This window comes from Rhinolophus sinicus, chromosome 7 (assembly GCF_057876585.1).
Source record: "Rhinolophus sinicus isolate RSI-liver-muscle chromosome 7, RSI-T2T, whole genome shotgun sequence".
Classification (NCBI taxonomy): Eukaryota; Metazoa; Chordata; class Mammalia; order Chiroptera; family Rhinolophidae; genus Rhinolophus; species Rhinolophus sinicus.
Window position 1 is genome coordinate 41,665,812 of NC_142507.1, and position 16,110 is coordinate 41,681,921.

Genomic DNA, 16,110 nt, shown 5'->3' on the forward strand with positions numbered 1-16,110 from the left:
ATTCGACACTCGTGGTGCCTTCTTTCGAACCCCTGTTTATTTCCCAGGTATGAGTTTACAGAACTAACCTACAAATGAGATTATCATTCCCTGTACTTCACATTTTTAAACTGTCATCACACTGATGACACCTATTCTTTATTTAGACCCAAAGAAGAACTGTGAGTGGGATACAGTTCATTTAGTTGGATTTATAACTGGCTGAAAAATCACACCCAAGAAATGATTAAGGAATTGATTGATATCTGGAGAGAAATCTCTAGGAAATAGATTCTCATTGCCCCAGCTGTCCCAATCAGTCTCAATCAAAGCACTCTTCTTGCTTGACCAAGGATGTGGTCACAGAATCCTTTTCAACAGTGTTCCAGAGCTATTTCCAACAGATCCGATTTGGCACACGAGAAGATGCACCTTTGAAGTCCCTGAAGGATAAGGTTTTCTGAAGGATATGTCTTTGCCTATATCCAATCTTAGATTTTTGTCATGGATTTTATTTAAGATACCCTTCTTATTTCTGTCATTAACTAAAATTTTTTTTAAAAATTAAGAACCTAGTGAATGTCAGAATCAGAACTCAAATTCAAAAGAAAGCTAAAACTTTTTAATTAATATCTTGAATTTATTTCATATGTATTCATGGCCAACCCCCATTCTAGACTAATTGGATGCTTTAGACTGATTCAGATGGGCCCCTGTCAATTGTTTATCCACCCACAGATATTCTGGGATATGGGAGTCAAAACAAGCCTAGATTGGGCACACCCCAAGACAGGCAATCCCAAGTGCTGGGTACTCCAGACTAAACTCTAGATACTCCTAAATAAAAATGGTTTGGGTGTGTTTGAAGAACTAAACAGTGCAGCAAGTTTCATGCTGCCATTTTGTTTCTCTCTGGAGCATCTGTTGCTTAGACATTAGCCCACAAGCACTTTCTGACTGGCTCCCATTCACCCATTCCTGGGCTACATCCCAGGGAGGAAGAGCAAAGAGATTTCTGCCTTTCAGGAGTACATGATTCAGTGATATAACAGGAACTTATCATCTGAGGAAAAAACCTAAACAGCAAGGCAGGTGGTCTGGGGACTGGACCTGGTTTTATCCCTAATTTAGTTTTCTCTGACTGCTATAATAAATGACCACAAATGTAGTGGCTTATAACCACCCAAATTTATTATCTTATATTTCTGTTAAGTCAGAAATTCAACATGGGTCTCACTGGACTAAGTTCAAGGTGTCAGCAGGGCAGAGGTCCTTTCCAGAGGCTCTAGTGGAGAATCCGTTTCCCTGGCCTTTCCAGCTCTTGAGGTGGCCACATTCTTTGGCTTGAGGCCCCCTTCCTCCATCTTCAAACCCAGCAATGTTGCATCTCTGACTCAGATGAGAAAGATTCTTTGCTTTTAAGAATCCATGTAATTATACTGGGCCCACCCAGATAATCCAAAATAATCTCCCCACCTCAAGGTCCTTAATCCTATCTGCAAAATCCCTTCTCCTGTGTAAGGTACCACATTCAGTTTCCAGGAATTAGGACATGGGACTCCAAGATTCTGCCTTTGACTCTGCCCACCAGCGAGCAACCTGGAAAACAGAAGTGAACCTCTCTGTGATACACCTGCAAAATGAGCAGTTGGACAATTCAATTCTGAAGTTCCTTTCAGCCCCATTTACGCAGGTGTGCACATATAAAGAAGTCTAACAAGCAGCTTTCCACATCACAAATTATAGACGCTGGAGAGCAGCAGGTACACTCTGCTCTCCCTTCTAACCCTGATCCAACTGTCATGATGAGCCAATTCCACAGCAAAATGTTAGGCAAATAGATTAAATGATTTGTGAAAAGAAGTGCAATAGGACAATTACAAATCTACTGCTAGTCCCTGGAGCAAATGCAAGGGGGTGATGGAGCTGCTTACTACAGCGCCATTGTGTTTTAAATCTGGGTTGCCTCCTGTGATTCCATCAAACAATAGTCCCTCAGCCATCTGTTCCCATTATTTACAGAGCCTTTATGTGGTTCGTCTCCTAGCTGCATTCTGTTAGCAAGCCGTATAAAAGTACGAAGTCACTACCATGCCCTACATTAAAGTGTATTAGAATTAATTATAAACATGAAATCTAAGAGTAAAGTTTATTTATATTTACTCATTTTATATTTACTCATTTATATTTATTCATTTTTACCTCAAGCGTAAAGTATACCATTAAGTCCTATTTTTGTTTCTTGGCGGGCATTTCCTTTACATAAGCCACAGTCTGGTACAGTATTTCCTGTAAAAATAACCACATTATTTCTTTTTCTCAAAGTCGAGATATTTGGCAGCTGAAGTCACAAGTAATACCAAAGTTTATTACTTCAGCCACTACACCCACCCAAAATATTGACTGCACATAGGAGAAAACAATAAAATTTTTAAAACCCATATTTTTAATCTCAAAAAAAAAAGATCTTTATAATGCCAAAGTACGGCTTATCATTTTTTTCTAATATAATTATGGAATGCGCTCAATGTCCAACTAGATCAGTCTTTCTCTGTTACCTTAATCAGAACAAATGAAGGGCTTCTCACGTAGCCCTTTTCAATGATAGTTAAGCATCTCCAAGTCACAACCTGCTATTTCACACACTATGTACCTGTTTTATTTCATTTACAAGCTTAAAATTTAAGTGAAATTGTATATGGAAGCACTTTGTGTCAATGTGGCAAAACTACTTGAAACTGCGTCACCAAAGACTACATCCTCCTTTCAAGGGAATTTCCTCTTTGACCACGTATGCAGCCTAAGGAGGAACGTCACTGGGGAACAGGAATATACAACCAGGAAAAACCAGACAGCCCTCACGTTCAAAAGAAATGCTGAAGTGCATATATTTTTTCAAATTAGCATTTTGGATTTCTCTAGCTAGCTACCTACGAGTGATCACTCGGCCATAAAGAACAATGAAATTTTACCATGTGCAACAATACGGATCGACCTAGAGAACATTATGTTAAGTGAAATAAGTGAGATGAAGAAAGACAAATACCATATGATCTCACTTATATGTGGAATCTAAGGAATAGAATAAATGAGCAAACAAAACAGATATAGTCTCAGAGATATAAAAAAACTGAGGGTTGCTAGACGGTAGGAGGGTGGGGATGAGGGAGAAGAGGGGATTAGAAAGCACAAATTGGTAGCCATAATATTGCCACAGGGATACAAAAGATAGTTTGGGGAATATAATCAATAACGTTGTAAAGATTTTGTAGGGTGTCAGATGGACCACTTCATGGATGGTATAGATACCTGACCACTGTGCTATACACCTGAAGTTGAAGGTGAATAATACTGAATGTCAACTATAATTGAATATATATATATATATATATATATATATATATATATATATATATGGTCATAGGATGTGGAGTACAGCATAGGAAATATAGTCAATGGAATTATAACAGCTGTATACAATGTCAGACAGGTAGTAGATTGGGGGAGGGGGGTTATCACTTAGTGAGGGGTATAAATGTCTATTACATTGTTTTGTACACCTGAAACTAACTTTAAAAAGAAAAGAAAATGATAAAAATACATATGTAAAATATAAAATACAAAAAAATTTAAAAAGTTGAAATTTAAATAATAATAAATAAATAAACAAACAACAAATACTGGGCACATTAAAAGCAGGCTTCTCATCACCTTTTATATTTCGTTACATAGAGTCCTTTTTAGGGTAGCTGAAATAACCGTGGAGATAAATTTAAAAGTATACGTAAATATACTTAGTTTCGAGTATCCACCAGAAAATAGCTAGGCAGATAATTTATGACTAAAAAAAAAAGAAAAAAAAAAGAAAAAAGAAAAGCTGTACCCAAATATTGAGAGGGAAATCATATATGAGTACTAAAACAATAAAGGCAAAAGAATATTTAGGAAGAGTTAAAAGAGTGGCTTTCATAACTGAGAAAACATCTAGAATTTAAGAGAAGTGACAACTGGTTAGAGGCTTAGGGGGGATTTCCTAGATCTTATCTTAAATTGCAAACCTCACAGTTCATTATTTTCAAATGGATTAAATTTAGTATTAAATGTTCTTTCTTCTAATTAGCTTGACTCATGTGGCTTCCATTTCTTTTAATTTTCAAAATTAAAAGAAATCTGACAACCACAAGAACCTAAGTTTCTCAAGCACATGACACCATTTACTGTTTTGTGAATAAGATCAAATTAAACAAACACTCCTTTAAGTAGTATAAGAACATTGCAAACCCAAGTAAGTAATGCTTGCTTTGTATACAAGGTTATATCTTTATTAATTCAAAACCAGGTTATTTCAAAATTAATGCTAGTAACTTCCACTTCAAACCTTTACCCAAGAATATAATCAATAATGTTTAAAGATTTTTTAGTGTGTCAGATGGGCACTTGTCTTATTAAGGAGACCACTTCATGGACGGTGTAGATGCCTGACCACTGCAGTGTACACCTGAAGCTGAAGCTGAATAATACTGAATGTCAACTGCAATTTTATATCTATATATATATATATAGATATATAGATATATAGATATATAGATATATAGATATATAGATATATAGATAGTCACAGGATGCGGAGTACAGCATAAGTAATAGAGTCAGTGGAACTGTAGCAGCTATATACGATATCAGAGGGGCAGTAGATTGGGGGAGGGGGATTATCATTTTGTGAGGGGTGTAAATGTCTAACTATTACATAGTTTTGTACACCTGAAACTAATTAAAAAAAAAATACCTTTACCCAAAAGAAGTAAACCTCAGATGCAGCTGATTTCTAATAAGATCTTATCAAAATAGTGGAAAATGGTAAAAAGAATTTAGGGGTGTGTGTGTGTGTGTTTTTTAAGAGAATTAGGACTTCTTTTCAGCATAGTTTTTTAAATGGTCATTATGAACAGTATGTGGAAAACAATGTATGGAAAATAATGCTTTAAAAATTACATATGAAATCTATTTCAATATAATAATACCGATTTGATATCACCAATTTCAGATTACTGGAATTGAGTGAATTGAGATTGTTTTAGTATTATTTATGACAAAAAGGAATGACCAAAAAAACTGAAATGAAACACAAGTAAAGATAAGCACAATTCATATGCAAAAAAATGCTAATTAGAAATTATCTCTCCATATTTATTGCAGAATTTATTCCCAATAGTTTCTTTCCAGAATGGTCTTTCCTTCCCATCTTCCAATTCATGTCTCACCTTAGTAGCTCATCTCAAGCTTTATTCCATCTATAAACTTTTCTCTTTTCAGCCCTTTTGGTCATGCTATTCATTTGGGTGCTTGGATATATTCCTCCCAGCACATTTATGAGAATGTTTCAACCACAGTGAAACTGTAAGCAGAGCTTATACTCTAAATCTCTTTTTTAGGGTACTCTGGCTCCCAACAGCATGCTAGTATAGTAGGCCCCAATACATTCTAAACAGATTTAAACTGGTCTAGAAATATTTTCCTGTAGCCACAGCAACAACCAAAATTTTATCCATAATTCAGTGGGCAGTTCTGCTGAGTTTAGGTATGAAAATCCCCCCTTGTTGGAAAAGCTCCGGCAGAACCTTGACCAGTCACGGATGCAGAACCCAAACCAGAGCCTCGCCTATAACATCTGTTCAGTCCACAGGAATTTACCGAATTGGATCACAGAACTGATTTCAAACAACCACATGAGCTTGGAGGCAAATGCAGCCATCCAGGTATGAAGCAAGAAGCCAAGAAGGCAGAGGGGAAGGGTGACAAGGACTCGGCCACCGTGAGACTGACTCCAGTTATAAGAGTGGGATGCTGTAATATAATAATAAATATATACTTGGCCTTCGTTCCCAGTTCTTGACACAAGCTCCTAACGCTCGGGGAATTTCCTGAGGGAAAGGGGTAATAGGAACATCTTTTGTTATAATATTTGTCCTTGACCCCTCGTCCTGACACACAGCTCCTCAATCCTTTGGAATTTCACAAGTGATCTCAGCATCTTTCGTGCAGCTGGTGGTGGGCCCTTAGACAGCTTGAGACGGGGGATGATGGACAGAAAGACCAAATCTTGATGAGAAGGTTGGAACTTTCAGCCCCACCCCAACCACCAGGGAGGGGAGAGGGGCTGGAGATTGAGTTAATAATCAATCACACCTATGTGAAGCCTCCTAAATAAAAACCTGTAAATGACAGGTTCGGAGAGCTTCTGGGTGGGTGAACACAGCCATACATCAGGAGGGGACACACCCCCTCCACAGGACGGAAGCTCCTGAGCTCAGGACCCTGCCAGACCTCGCCCTGTGTACTTCTTCATCTGGCTATTCATTTGTAGCCTTTGTAATATCCTTTATAAGAAGCCAGTAATGGTAAATAAAGTGTTTCCCTGAATTCTGTGAGCCTTTCTAGCAAATTATCGAACCCGAGGAGGGGGTTGAGAAAACCCTTGACTTTGTAGCCAAGTCGGACAGAAGGGTGGCACCCTGGGCATCCAATACTTACGATTGGCATCTAAAGTGGGAGCAGTCTTGTGGGACTGAGCCTTTAATTTTGTGGGGTCTGCACTCACTCTAGGTAGTTGAGTGTTGGAACTGGATGAATTACACAACACCCAGTTGGTGTCCAGAAAGTAGGGAAATTTGTTGGTGCAATGGGGGAGGGAGGGGGGGAAGCTCACATAGTTGATGCCAGAAGTGCTGAGAGTAAAAACAGTTCAGAAAGCAACACAAGAATGGCCAGGGGACAGTTACTTACCCTCTCTAGACCTTAGTTCCCTCCTCTGGAAAATTAGGTTAGAATTAAAAATGTCTCAGATCCCTTCAGCTTCTAAATTCAATGCCCAGGAGGCATAGAGGCTCACTGAACACATTGGGACCCAGAGGGTCAGCAGAGCAGTGTGAGTACCAACAACGGAAGTCACCTTCAGAGATGACCAGAGCCTACTGATCTGGTCGCAAATAATCTCTGAACAATAACCAGAAAGCCTATTGGCAATCTGAGAGGCAACCTCACTGATGGCCTCCCGCTCGTTCGTTCCTGCATTTTCAAATCCACAGTTTCCACTGTTGTCTGAATTTTCATACAAAAGAATGCAAAAGGCAAACGCTAAGTAACTATCAGATTTTTCTTTTTTAATTTTATGAACTCTTGCAACCCACCAGCTCACAGGATGCAAAACATGGGTGTCTTTAACACCTTGCCAGAAATAGCTCGCCTATCGCTAGCTTCAAACTAATTTATGTTTTCTAAGGTGTGTATATTTAAGCCATGGCAATTACAAAAAAAAAAAATCATAGAAAAATGTAAGCCACTGAAGTTATATTGAACAAATAACCTACATAAATTGTTCCTTGAATACACTCATGCCAGAAAAAGGACTATAGTTTGCAGAAGGCATGTCAACATTTTTCAGCACCCCCAAGAAAGTTCTTTTTAAACCAAATAACTACTAAAAATGTCAGTCTTGATTAGAAAGCTTCATGACGTCTAACTAAAAATAACACAAACACTAAAGGAACCTTTTCCAAATCCAAAATTTTATGATTCTATCTGAAAACTCACTTTAAAAGAATCAGCTCAGGGGCGGCTGGTTTAGCTCAGTTGGTTAGAGCACGGTGCTCTTAACAATAACATTGCCAGTTCGATCCCCACAAGGGCCACTGTGAGCTGTGCCCTCCACAACAAGATTGAAACAACTACTTGACTTGGAGCTGATGGATCCTGGAAAAACACACTTAAATAAATAAAAAATAAAATAAAATAAAAAAGAATCAGCTCAGTTCCTAATTACATATGCCTGACTACTCAATGGAAAACACAAAACACACACACACACATACACTCACACACACACTCACACACGGACACACTTTCCATTTTAACTGAGCTGGCAGCTTTCAAACACTAAGTTTGACCATGACTGTCACGCCGGATGATGGGTGCGTGAGTGTCTGCTCAACTATTCCATTTTGCATGTTTGGAATTTTCACTATTAAAAGGTTTTTAAAAGTTTAATAGGATCATGAAAACCTAATGGGAAATGCTTCCTATGTATGCATACGCTAAGGAAGTAATTAGTACAAGGACCCTTTTTGATTGATGCCACTGAAAGACATAAGGCAGCAAGGGAACAGGTGGCCAAGGGATGTGCCCTGTGCCCTTTTTCTCTGCAGACCCTACACTTTGACACATACTCGTTTTCCCTTCAACCATAGAGCTGCTGTATTCCAACAGTACTCGGCCATTGGCACACATGCCAAGTGTCTTGCGTTGATGATATCTCATTGTCTATTCATATTTCCCAGGGTTCCTAGCGTCTATCAAGAAAGTGCTTCAAAGTTAAAATCTTAACAACATGGCCCAAGGAAAGCTGAAAGAAATAGCAAAAGCCGAGGGCAGGGCAGGATGGGAAAAGGGTGTCCAGGAATAGAGAAGAGTATGTACAAAGGAACAAGAGGAGAAAGCACTGAATGTATTTTAAAAAAAGGTACACTGTCCAGTTGGCAGGAGCACAGGCCAGAAGCACAGCCTTCACAGGTCCCCCTGAAAGCCAGCAGACAGCAGAATTGTACACCACTGGGAGGAACTGAAAATTCTGAGTAGGGGACTAACACGTTCAGAGGTACTTTTTAATATTTATATGGCAGTCACATGTCGAATGGCTTAAAAGGGAAAGGCTGGTGGCAGGGAAAGCATGACTTGTGACTATAGTGGTCTTGGCAAGATGCAGTGAGGTCTAGACTGCCTCTGATGACAGTGTGACAGGGAAGAGTGGTGGGTACCAAAGGGCAACCATACAGGCTGATGGCGAAGGGAGTATCGGTGTCTACAGTGGCAGTGGATGCCATGTGTCTTAAATTCTTTCACTCACACTATCGGGAAATGCTACACATCTTCTGTGTGGCTTTTCTAAGACATGGTGATAGAGCAGTGAATACAACCAAGTTCTTGCCCTATCAGAGCTCACAAGCCTGTGTGTGTGTGTGTGTGTGTGTGTGTGTGTGTGTGTGTGTATCCATCTGTTGAGGGGGTTGGTAAAGAAAGACAACAAACAATTTGTAAAGTATATTCTATATGTCAGAGGTAGTAGGAATTAGGGAGAAAACGAAAGCAATGTAAAGGGCATAGGAATTATCAGAGGGGTGGGGGAAAGGGTAGAGGTTGCTACTTTGTTTAAAATGTTCAGAAAAGGCATGTACAACAGAGGACATTTAAACAGAGACCTAAAGGAAGTGAGGGAACAACGCTTCTTAACTCCATCCCCATTGTGGTGGATTTATTTCAAAATGAGAAGAAAAGTAGCAATAACATTTAGCTATAATGTTATAATATTTGGCTATGAAAGGAGCAATAATACTTGGCCAAGCTATCATTGCACTCCACTTTAAAATAGGTACCATTAACATAGAAAAACACAAAATAAAAGTATTAAGTAGGGCATACTTTACTTGGGCCAAACACTGTAAATGTATTACCACATATATAAATATACTTTAGGTGTCAAGTACTACTGCTTTTCATTCATTATGCTTAGATAACTAGATGATTATCCCCTTTTCTAGATCTGAACTGTCCAATACTATTGAACTGGAAATGAGGCTAGAATGAACTGAGATATGCTGTGAGTATAAATACAGACTGGATACTGAAGAATAAAGAAAAATGCACAAGAATTCACTAATGCTTTCTATATTGATTACGTGTTGAAATGATATTTTGGATGGATTGAGTAAAACATATTAAAATTAATTTTGCCTATTTCTTTACTTTTTTAATGTGGTGCCTAGGAATTTTAAAATAATTTTATATAATGTGGCTTGTACTTATGGCTCATATTTCTGTTGAATAGCACTCTGCTAGACAGTTTCATTACTTATTAATCAATTTTTCTGTCCTGCTGTTGCCCATGCAGCAAATTACCTAAAAACAAATATCAATTTAGCAAGAATAAGAAAATCAGAGAGACCACTGAAAAACAATTTCCAGAAAATATATATTTTTTTAAATATCTGTATTGTCTACCTAGTACTTCTCTCTTATTCTAAAAACAGAACCCTTCTTTCAGACACTGCTGTAAACATGTAGTTCCAGAGGAAGCTACCAAATTCTAAATGGGTCCACTAAACTGGACACAGCTGAAGGAGCAAGGAAGGGATGGGGGGACGCGGTTGCTGAACAAAAGCACTCTGCACTGCCGGCCACAGCTCAGTGGTCTGGGTTGGACAGCTGACCCAAATGGGGCCAATTACAGTCTTTCCCACTGATGCTTAGTCTTCCTGAATCATTTTGTTTTCAGTGCACCTCTTGTAAACAGCATACAGTTGGGTCTTTCCTTGTGAGTCAAATTGGAAAAACGTAGTTTCAGTATTTCTACCCAACAAGTGGACTTTCTGTTTGGCAGTAGCTTTGCATGAATCTCGAGACCCTCTTCTCTCTGGCATACTATTTTTTTTTAACCATTCTTGTTCACGGCAAAGGTTTGAGAGATACTTTAATGAGATTTGGTTTTTCTTTTTCTTTTTTTCTTTTCTTTTCTTTTTTTTAACTTTTATTTACAGTTAATTTGAAATCTGGGTGTCCCTGATCTTCATTTTTCAATTTTTACTTCTTAGTGTTCCGTATTGTTTGAAAACAATATTGGGAGAGGGCACAGATTTAGCCAGCTGGTATCACCAATCTGGAAGTTTTTCAACTGTTTTTTTTGGTTTTTCGTTTGTTTGTTTGTTTAATAACTGCTGCTGAGAAAATGTCTCCCCAGTGAAAGAAGTTGTAAAATATTAAGGTCAAGATCAACCAGTGACCATCGACTATCTACCTTGTTTTCTCCCATGTTGAGGAACCCAGTCTACAGTAAGAGCTGAATCAAGCATACTGAGAAGTGGAGATAAAAGACCATGCGAGAGAGAATGATATTGAATCCCTGGTTCCAAGTGTTGCTGAAGCCCCTCTCTACCCTGTACTGCTCAACAGTCTGGCTGTGGCACTTATGGCAGAATCTATGAATCAATAAATCTGCCACATTATGCTCACCCTAGGGCACGAGGCTCTGGAGTCTGACTACATGGACTCAAATCCTGGCTCTGACACTTACGATCTTCAGTGAGTTGCCTATAAAGTCCTTGTGCCTCAGCATTCTCATACATAACACAGAGATAACAGTACCTATCTCATGAGGTTGTTATTAGAATTTGATTAGATGATATATGTGAAGCCCTTACCACAATACAACTGCATATAGTTAATGCTTAATAAACACTAGCTCTTAATAGCACTAGTGGTAACTCAAATTGGATTTCTATTGTTTACAACTCCAAGAGTCCTCAGTAATCCAATATAGACTTAGACTACTGTCTCTTAGGATTATTGTTTGGTACAGGGGATGGATAAATGTGTGTATATGTTTTCTTGGGAGGTGGTTCAATTAACTAGCACCCTGCTGGAAGAATGATGAAGCATCTGCAAACCTCCACACTAGCAAGGAGATGCAAAAGGGGCAGAGACTGAGCCAAACTTCATTCCATGCTGTCTGTACTCAATGTCTCTACCCTCTCTCTCACCACAGGGTGATTCTGGACTGATAAACGCAGACACTGAAAAACACATTGCTGGGGGGGTCTTGTGTCCCATGAATTGTGGTAGATAATCCTAGGGTGAAACATACCCCTGCAGAGAGCAGAGATTGCCATTGTGGAGGCTGAGAGAAGAGGATTCTTCCTGGAAGAGGGAGAAGGAAAGGACAAAGGAACAGGCTGTGATCTAAGGAGTGTCTGTGATGTAACTGTCTTACAAAAGGTTTTAACTTTTATTAAAGTTTTCTTCCTTTCAACTTAATAGAACTACCAGATTGATCAACCATTTTTAAGGTTTTTCTTCCTAACTATGATTCCTTCCTATTATCTACAAGTATCCAACAAAGTCTATCACACATGTTCTTCCTTTTGGATAATTGCATAGGAGGAAACATGCCCTTGGCATCACCCTCCCCAGCTACGGGCCTTGGAGGAGAAGAGTTCTCCCAGAATTCTAGGTCATGACCGTAGCAAAAGCACAAAGGACCCAAGTGGCAGCTGGGAACAAGACAGAGCTGGGAAGAAGTGCAGAGAAGTAGCTGCCAGGTGGAAACTGAACAAACCATTATTCCCAAAGTTAGAGGGAGGAGACTGGGGAGAGGAGATAAGTGGGGTGGGGGCTAACTTTTAGCTTCCATGCATTTCCAATCGTTGGTATCGAATACGTGTTTTCCTAAAATAGTCATTCCCATAGCTACTCAGTTTTCATCCAATTATAACATGCAGCCCACCTTTTAACTATAAAAACACTGAGGGGAAAAAAGCAAATCTTATGTTTCATGGTGAACTTGTATTTTACCTTTCATTTTAAATGTTCTTGGCAATTAAGCTGGAAAGCATTTTATTCATTTTAAATTTAGACCCAGGAAAACAACCTGTTCATCTTTATTTGCAAGAGAAAAAAGTCACCCCACACGCGATCCTTGTTCTTGTTACGAGTTCTTGAAATACACAGGAAGTAAAGGGAAGCAGAAGTACTCCGCGAGGGGGCTGTCCCCAAAGGGAACAGACTCTGAAAAATAATTCCTGCCCAATCAGGATATTGCTGGAACCAAACAGATAATAGGTAAGTTTCTTTTGCATGCATTTAATGTCCCTACTCGGCAATATCGCTAAATGTGTTTCAACGGACGAGAATCGACCCCCTAACAAAATGTGTAGCCCTACCCATGCAGTGCTTTTTTTTAGAGAATATTTTAAGAACTACAGAGAAACTGCTTCCATTTTACTCATTTGTTAAATTGTAAAAAACGTTTTTCAAAAGTTTCAAGGTCTTACTAGATACAATAAAATGGAAATATGAGTTTTGCTTTGTCTTTTGTTTTTTTTTTTGTTTTTATCTGTAATTCTCAACAACGTAGAGCTGATGGCTGGAAAGGCTATGCCTGAGAGACACAAATGAGTTATCAGACGTCCAACCAGAGATTCTGGTGCTAAGCAACTCACACCAGAGGAACGACTACCAGAGGTTTGAGTTGTTTCTTACCATGGAACCAAGATTGCACTAACATCTTTCACACAAATTTGAGATAGGAGTATTAGAAAGTGTTTTTCCCCATAAGAAAATAATGACGACATAGGAGGCGCCTAAATGTCCCTCCTCCCACAGAAGCACCAAGTATAAAGCTACACAGGGAGCAACTCCCTCTGACAGAAATCCAGAAAGACTCCTATACATCAGGCGAATGAGAAAATAGTCACACGGAAACAGGTAGGAAAGGCTGAGACACACTTTCACCATAAATTCCGCCCCTGGCACAGCACCCCACAATCAGGACGAACCCTCAACTCCGAGATTCTCCCTGAAGAGCAAAGGGTTTGAACCACACATCTGGCACCCCAACTTTTAAGGCTGCCACCTGAGAGACAAGCCCCCAAATTACCTAGATCTGAACACAAATAGGGTTTGCATCCCTGAGTCTCACAGGACAATAGCAAACAAAATAGCAGTTGATGATGGGCATACAGCAGTCACAGCAACTACTGTCCCCGTCAGAGCGGCCCTGTGATGGAAGGGCATCCAGTCCAAGCGGGGGAAGGGGGGTGCCCTACCCTGTGCCCTGAGCTGCCAGGAGAGGCTCTGGCTTCCGGCAACCCTGAACTGGAATAAGCAGGTTGGAAAATCATTATCTTGGTTTTTATTAATCTTTCTTAAATGTATGTAGAGCTCCCATTTATTTCAATGTTTAACATTAGAAGTATTTTGGGTCTTTGTTTAGAAATTTAGTGATATATGTGTGTAGGTGTGTGTCCAAAAATATGCCATAGGAACTTAACTCTTGTTTATATCAATTAGCCTGTGGTAAAACTGGTTTTGTTATAGGTTGTTTTGCTTAAATGCAGTTTTCAAGAACCTACTGATGGCATTTAGGACTTAATATATATAGATATATAGATATAGGTATAGATATAGATGATGTAGATATAGATAGGTAGAGATATGTATCTGTAGATACAGATATATAGATATATCTATATCTATCTATATAGAGAGACAGGCAGACTCAGACTATATGGATTATCCAGCCTTAAAAAAGATGGAAATCCTTCCATTTGCAACAACATGGATGAACATGGAGCGCATTATGCCAAGTAAAATAAGCCAGACAAAGACAAATACTGCTTGGTATTACTCATGTGTGGAATCTAAAAGATGGAAGGAAGGGAGGAAGGGAGGGAGGAAGTAAGGGAAGGGAGACCAAAGTCGGGGGAAGTGGTGAGGAGCTAGTGAAGTGTACTAAGCGATCTAATATATAACATAGTGACTATAGTTGATAATGCCGTATTTCATAATTGAAAATTTTTTTTCACCTGGCACATTACTTTATTAAAACAAACAGAAAACCGCTGCTCCAAGAGGAAGAGACTAAGTGAAATTGTTCATCTCAACCAGAAGGAGTTTACACTGAACCTTAAAGTTTTGGAAACTTGAGCAAGGACCCCGAGGTGAGAGCAGGGTCATATCTAAGACCTGTGGGTGCATAATTGAAATTTTTAAGAGAGTAGAACTTAGGTGTTCTCACACACAAAAAAGTAAATATGTGAGGTAGGGATTGTTAATTGTTAATTAAGGTGGGAATCCTTTCACAATATATACACATATAAAACCATTATGCTGGACACTTTACATATATTACAATCTTATTTGTCAATTACATCTCAATTTTAAAAGAGTGCATTTCACCACACAAATGCTATGAAAAGAACAGCATTTCATTCCGCCTTTATCAGCTCTCAATATTATCATTTGGAACAAAAGATTTACCAATCTCATAGACAAAAATGAAGCCTTGTGGTTTTGTAAATCCATATTTCTTTTTGCCATCATTTTTAACAACTGTAAGCATTTTATTGGTCATTTGTATTAGTAAGTGTATGCACGTGTGTGGGGGTCTATGTAGGTGGGAACTGGCTATCTGTGTCCTTGGAGCATTCTGCTTTGGAGTTTTTCATTTATGTATGGATTTAAGAGAGTAGCGGTTAAGAACTTATGCTCTGGAATCTGATCACATGGTTCAAACCCTTCCTCTACCTCTTTTTTAGTCAGGTGGCTGTGGCAAGTTACCTAACCATCATTTGTAAAACCGAGATAATAATAGAGTAGCTAGGAGTATCGAATGTAATAATCTATGCTGGGACATAGTAGATACACGTTTTCTACTGAAATTTACTCTCTACAGAGAATGAAACTTTTAACATTGTATTTTCCATAAGTATCACATATTTTGTCAGAGTTTATTATATATGCCTTTTATTTAGGGGTATTTTTGAGGTTCATATGTTTTCATTTTTTTATACAGGAAAATCTATCAACATTTTCTTAAGAAGTTCTTGTTATTAACACTTTGAAAGGTCTTTCCCAGCACCCAAGAGAAAAAAAGGAAAAAAAAAGAAAGAAAAATATTTCATCCATATTGTTGATAGTTCTTTTAACATGTCGCTTCTTTAAAACCAAAGTTATTCTCTATGACAAGGACACCAAAAAGACATCCAAGAGACTAGCCAGGAAAACAATAAAAACGGACTGAAAGATCACCAGGAACAATAAAAGTTAATAAACATGCTAGTTTCTAAATATAGTCCTATATTAAGGTTAATTCTATAATATTATTCAAGTAAGGCAAGAAACACAATCTTTCAACTCCCTCATAAATTGTAACTAAAAATATTCCATAGATTCAATGGCAACTTATTCATGCGTTAAGTTTTTATGTGTTTTACCAGCTACTCTTGTACTCAGGTGAGACTGTGGCAATGTAGGGGTGACTATGTAATATTTTCATCCAAAATACGCCACTGCTAAGAGTGAAAGGGCACTAGCAATAATTATTACTAGTCAACAGGCAAAAACAAGGCCATCCTGGGCAAGTACAGCTTTATGGTTACCCCATCACCATGTCAATAAGACCCTCACCTTTAGATCTGTCAACAAATGGCTTCAACAATAAACAACTACCTTGTTCTCCGTGTATTGTACAATCCTATAACTGTGTCCCCAAAATCTAATAGAGTCAATAAATTCACTCACTGTCTC

The 16,110-nt window shown here is 38.5% G+C and overlaps 1 protein-coding gene across 2 annotated transcripts in view; it reads right to left on the reverse strand.

Annotated features, from left to right (window-relative positions):
- VAV3 (vav guanine nucleotide exchange factor 3) overlaps window positions 1-16,110 on the reverse strand; it is a 329,628-nt gene that overhangs the window by 211,557 nt on the left and 101,961 nt on the right. The window lies entirely within an intron of this gene.